Source organism: Mus caroli, unplaced genomic scaffold (assembly GCF_978045245.1).
Source record: "Mus caroli unplaced genomic scaffold, Mus_caroli_1 scaffold_3, whole genome shotgun sequence".
Lineage (NCBI taxonomy): Eukaryota > Metazoa > Chordata > Mammalia > Rodentia > Muridae > Mus > Mus caroli.
Window position 1 is genome coordinate 122,325,081 of NW_028227258.1, and position 6,175 is coordinate 122,331,255.

Consider the following 6,175-nt stretch of genomic DNA (forward strand, 5'->3'; position numbering starts at 1 on the left):
TTTCTTGTTTTGTTTCCATTGGTTGAATTTTCCTTTAGGTAATACTTGTTTGTATGAGTGTTGACTTTAATTACATACCAGATATAAATGTTGGATATTCAGACCTTGATTTTGTTATTTATTTGAATAGCCTCATTTATTTGAATAAATTTCTATACTTGGAATCAGTATAATCGCTTCATAGCTCTTCTACTGACTTTCTGAAATGAGCCAGAATCAGCCTATCATCAGAGGCTAACTGTAGAACAATAATCCTGATGATCTTCACAGTAATAAGTAATACTATAAGCACTGTGCATATCCAATTCGATTTCTGCATTTATTGTGTACAACTTTTACATGCAAAAAACACCTCAAGCTCTGTTAATGTGATTTAAAATGCCCATGCAGAATTATGCAAAGACAAGCTAGACATTTGAAATTTGCATTGGTTTGCACAGAGAATAAGATTAACCTGAAATGGAAAGTTAAAATTGGACGTGAAAGAACAATTTTCACCAAAGTGCTGCAGTCTCAGCATAGATATTAGAGACAGGACAGGCTATCTGGTCACAAGTTCTCTTCTCTTTTTCTTGTGGTAGACATTTCTCCATAAGGAAATGTGTGATGAGCTGTTTGAATGTATCCATATTTATTTCATAGAAAGATGTCAAATCAGGATAAGCGATAAAGTGTTGGTGTCTAAGGCAGAAGGAAACAGCCAAGTGGAGATTTCCTCATGTGCTTCTTTTATTTTAAAACATTTCACAGATCTGCAAAGTGAAAATTAGCTGAGGCTCTGGGGTAAATTTGTGGGTGTTTGAAGGAACTCACAAATCCACTGAACATCTGCAAAGATACTTTTGGTTCATTGTGCAATATTCACAGATACATTTTCAATGGCACAGACAGCTTGCAAAAGTTAGAGAACAGCAAGTTTTAGGAAGGAAAAAGTTGGTCCGTAAATGCACTTCATCTATTGTGAATATAACATGGTTAAACAATTTTATGTATCATATTACTGAGTGTATGGGGACTGCATGCCTTCCAGATATGATTATTTCATATAAATATATTGTTAAGAGAAATACACTTTGGTCAGAAATAAGAATAAATTAGTGATAAGCCATATTATTTTATAATTTTGTCCATTGTTTTGAATATCTCAGAAATTGTTGCACACTAAGGAAAGCAGAGGTCTTAAGGGAGAAGATACTGATGTTGCTTTTCTGAATGGCAATGTGTCCAATCTGTGTTATTAAGTACTTGTGTTCATACCCATAGGTGTGTGCAGTTCCAAGCCTTGGTCAGAGAACCTACTTATTGCAGTAGGTAAAGGTTAATGCAGACCCATGAATGCTCAGAGTCCTGAAAACAACTAACCGTGAGTTCTTAGCCATAAATGGAACATCTGTATCTATCCCAGATTCAAGACTCATGGAACATTGTAGAAGAGGGCCTAGAATGAAGATAAAATCTGGAGCATACAGAGAACAGCAATGAAATGTGCCCTCTATGTGTGGCATGGAGGATGCACACATGACTCATGGCAGCTGTGGTTGCCTGCACAGGATCAAGCCAGTAAATTCCAGCATCAAGTTCTGGTAGTGGTAGTCCCAGCACTTTTGGGGTAGAGGCAGGAGGATCTCTGAGTTCAAGGCTTGGCTTACAGAGTGAGTTTCAAGACAGCCAGGGCTACACAGAGAAACCCTGTCTCAAGAAAGCAAAACAAAACAAATTCTAGCCTCAAGATGGGCAGGAATTTCAGGTCCCATTCTCCAGCAGAAGGGCTCATAATGGACTGATAGCCGTTTGGGGAATGGGGAGTCTCTGTACTTCAGAGGTGTAAGTTTCCCATGTCCCAGTGAATGGCTCAACACACAGGTACACATGAGCATTGTTGATTGGACTCCATGTATTAAAAACAAACAGATAATTTAAGAGAGGAAAATGAAGTTGGGAGGGAGACATGATAGAGGAAGAGCTGATAGTGCTAGGGAGAAAGATAGGGATGGATATTATAATAAATACATATATAAATATATATAACACACACACATATATACTTCAAAAAATAAAATAAAGGAATCCTGTTGCAGATATAGTCATTGGGGCTGGATTCCTCCATTTATTTAGATGATCTTTGTACTTGGTCAGTTATGGTTTTCCATAATGATCTTTGCTGCAGAGAGAAACTCCTTTGCTGGGGAGTGAGGGCTACACTTATCTGTGGGTGTGAGGATAAGTTTTTAGAGTATGGTTAGGGATTATGCTGGTCTAGTAAAATGGCAGTCAAAGTCTCTTCGCAAGATCTATGACTTTACCAAGCTCAGAGAGTTGGCTAGGCATGAGTCTTTCCAGTTGAGCAGGCCTTAAATCCAATTAGATAACCATATCTCAGGCTCAAAACATCACAGAATAGAGAAAAATTGAAAGTTCCAGAGGAACAGGATGCCTGTTGTGAAATTGTTTCTTTTAGATATGACAGGAAAACTTCAGTCAGGATACTTCAGTAATGTGGCTGCCTAAGCAAGACCTGACCACTGCCGATATCAATAGCCAATGCCAGCATGAAGGAGGGAAACTGCACAGATTCCCACCCTTAGACAAAGAACTACATACAAGTACCTAGTGAGTGCTGAAAGGAGGTGTATTAGCTTCTTCTAGGGATGAACACCCTAAGTGGTTATGCAATATAATATGGTCAACCACAATACCACATACACACAAACAACAAAAATTACATTTGTGTAGTTATGTGTTTACACAACATTGAGACAGGAGGTGCTCCAAGGAAAATAACAACGCCAGTGTCCAGACTGCAACCAGATCTCTGGGCACAGCAATCAGCATCTGAATACACTGTGCCCAAATCAACACCCCAACGCATGAGTCTTGCAGTTACTGACACCGAGCCAAAGGTTGCTCTAGTATTTTCTTGGATTTGTTTGGATTTCAGATGTGTAGGCAGGCAGCTGCCAGAGGTCGATACAAGCCAGCCAATGTACAACAGTTCTGTACTCCCAAGATGAGCAAGGCTAAGACAGAAAAGCTGTGAGTTCCACACCAGCTTTGGGTATCTTCTCTTAGAAACAAAACAAAACAAAACAAAACAAAACAAAACAAAACAAAACAAAACAAAACAAAACAAAACAAAACAAAACAAAACCAATGAAGAGTCACATGTAAGTCAGTAGGTGGCAGAGAGAAGAGAAGCTACGTCTAAGCTTGGTGTTCTGACCTGTGAACATCTGAATCATTATAGCCTAACACTCGCTAAAAAAAGCAAGCCTGAGACCACCACCAATACAGCACCCAGGGTGTTCAGACAGGGAGCTAGCCTGAGATGACCACCAATTTGGTACTAGACATTCCTGGATGAGGATCAAGCCAGAGACTAGAAGAATCCCTCCTGGTACCGTGGGGCGCAGACAGGATTGAGCCTGAGACAGACAACCCTTGCTTGGATCCAGGAAAGAAGTGAGCCTGGGGCAATCACCAAATTGGTGGCATATGGTCTGGACAGGGAGCTAGCCTGAGATCTCCAACACTGCCCAGGCCTGGGAATGGGGCTGACCATGCCTGAGATGACCCCTGCCCATTGCCATAACACACAAGAGGGACATAGCTCTCCAAAGACTACCCCTAAAATGGCTCCAAACACTCAGAGACCCTGAGTGCCACTAAGAGAAGCAAGTGAGTGGCAGAGAAATGGAAGAGAAAGAGAGATAGAAGGATGTGGGCACAATGAAGAGAGGCAGAATGGGAGACTTGAGGGTAGTGAGGAACAACCTGATGTGAGTGGCCAGTGATACCACCTGAGGCCCTGGACTGTGCTGTCACCAGGACCAACATCTCCGTTCATTGTCCTGCAGCAGCAGGAACCTATTTATTACCAGGCAGATGCCTCTGGTTTGGTTTGCCACTCTGGGAAATGTTGATGTCTGAGGGCTGTGTACAATTGGCTCCATCCCTCACCTGAGCATGTGGCCATGGGGGATGAGCAAGAGAGCTGACCCTGCCTCTAATTAGCTGTAGCACTCAGGAGAATGGGTCCTGTACCTTGCCTGAGCAACATAATACAGCTAACCCTGATGGCAGGGGTGTGAGTATGAAAGCTGGCCCCACAACTTGTCTGCTGTGTTGAAGTATGGGCAAGGGAGAGATGCTCTTCCCAGATCTTCGTCCCTTGCCATCTATAGCAGGGAGGAGAGGGGCCAAAAAACACAGGAGAGCTGTCCCTTCCCCTCACCTGCTACAGCACTAGGGAGAAGGGGCCCTGCATCTGCCTGGACAGCACAATAGAGCTGGCTCTTGATGTAAGGCTCACAGGTAAGCCAGCCAGCCCCAAGGACATGAATTCAGGAGAGCCCTGAGAGATAGCTTAGCAGTTAAGATAATTTTCTGCTCTTATATAGGACCCAGGTTTGGTTCCTAGCACTCACAACCATCTGAAACTCCCAAGGTAATCCTATGCCTTCTTCTCTTCTTCTGGTCTTGTCGTCATCAGACATACATATGGTACACAGAGACATGCAAGCAAAACACTTGCACATGTAAATATAGTAGGTAAAGAAAAGGTTTTTAAAAAGAGACTTATTACTAGGTAGCTGTGGCACATGTCTCTAATCCCAGCACTTAGAGGCAGAGGCAGAGGCAGAGGCAGAGGCAGAGGCAGAGGCAGAGGCAGAGGCAGAGGCAGAGGCAGAGGCAGAGGCAGAGGCAGAGGCAGAGGCAGAGGCAGAGGCAGAGGCAGAGGCAGAGGCAGAGGCAGAGGCAGAGGCAGAGGCAGAGGCAGAGGCAGAGGCAGAGGCAGAGGCAGAGGCAGAGGCAGGGAGATTTCTGAGTTCGAGGCCAGCCTGGTCTACAGAGTGAGTTCCAGGACAGCCAGGGCTACACAGAGAAACCTTGTCTCAAAAAGCCAGAGAGAGAGAGAGAGGGGGGGGAGGGAAGGGGAAAGGAGAGAGAGAGAGAGAGAGAGAGAGAGAGAGAGAGAGAGAGAGAGAGAGAGAGAGAGAGAGAGAGAGAGAGAAAGAGACTTATCACAGAAAGTAGATTTTATGCTGTTGGCCACTCTATTCTGTTGTACATTGTATTTAGTTATAGCTCTGTTTATTTTATTTTGTTTTGTTTTATTTTATTTTTTAAACTTTTCCATCTCATATTCAGTCTCATTTATCATTTTTAACCAGTGTAGAACTGTTTCACTTATCAAAAACACATTTCCTTCACTCAATGGGGTATTAAAAGGGACATAGAATCAAAATAAAAGAAATCATAGTATCTTTGACAAATCTCTCAATTAAATTTTATTACAAGAAGAAGTTTTGGGGTAACATTGGAAGCGTATTTTCACCTACTTATATTTATCATTTAAGTAAACCATGGAAAAATATGCAGCCAAATATCTCTGCCACACCTTGCTTCTGTGCAAACATAAGTAAGTCCCAAGCCCCACCCTGATCTAAGGACATGTCCTTCTCAGATGCATCAGCTTTCATGTGTGTCTGATAAACTGATGAGTCCGCATTTGGTGTAGAGAGCTGAAGATATTCCATTTGGCAGACAGAGACTTTGTGCTTGTTTTTCCATAATTAAAAAAAAAAATCATTGGTTGGAAAGATGGCTCAGTGGTTAAGAGTACTGACTGCTCTTCCAGAGGTCCTGAGTTCAATTCCCAGCAACCAAATAGTGACTCACAACCATTTGTAATGGGATCCAATGCCCTTTTCTGGTGTTTTTGAAGACAGCAACAGTGTACTCATAAATTGAAAAAAAATCGTTGATCTCTTTTACTTACCATGGAAAAGTTCTGAAATATACATCCCACTGTTTCCAAATACAAGAAAATACAGTAAAGATATATGGACATATAGTAATATTCCTATCACATATACTTGATATTTGAATGGGGTAATTGTATTCTGAGAAGAAAATAAAAGAGCAAGTAGATGCATTGGTAGGTCATTTATTTACACAGTCTATATGTAACTGCAAACAATCTATTGGAATTAATATGTAAATACAGAAACAACATTGAATTTAGGACCAGTATGTGAAGACCCTGAGTAAATAAATGAACATATTTGTACATACAATGCACATGTGCATACATGTGTGTTCATGAGTTTCAGACCACTGTGTTCTTGTCTATTTAGGATTGCTCCTTAGCAGAGTCCAACTATTTTAGTTCTGT

General features: G+C 41.7%; 1 pseudogene; it reads left to right on the top strand.

Moving 5' to 3' along the window:
* The first annotated feature begins 3,161 nt into the window (after positions 1 to 3,161).
* On the top strand, positions 3,162 to 3,253 carry LOC115030787 (small nucleolar RNA SNORA17; annotated as a pseudogene).
* Positions 3,254 to 6,175: the final 2,922 nt, after the last annotated feature.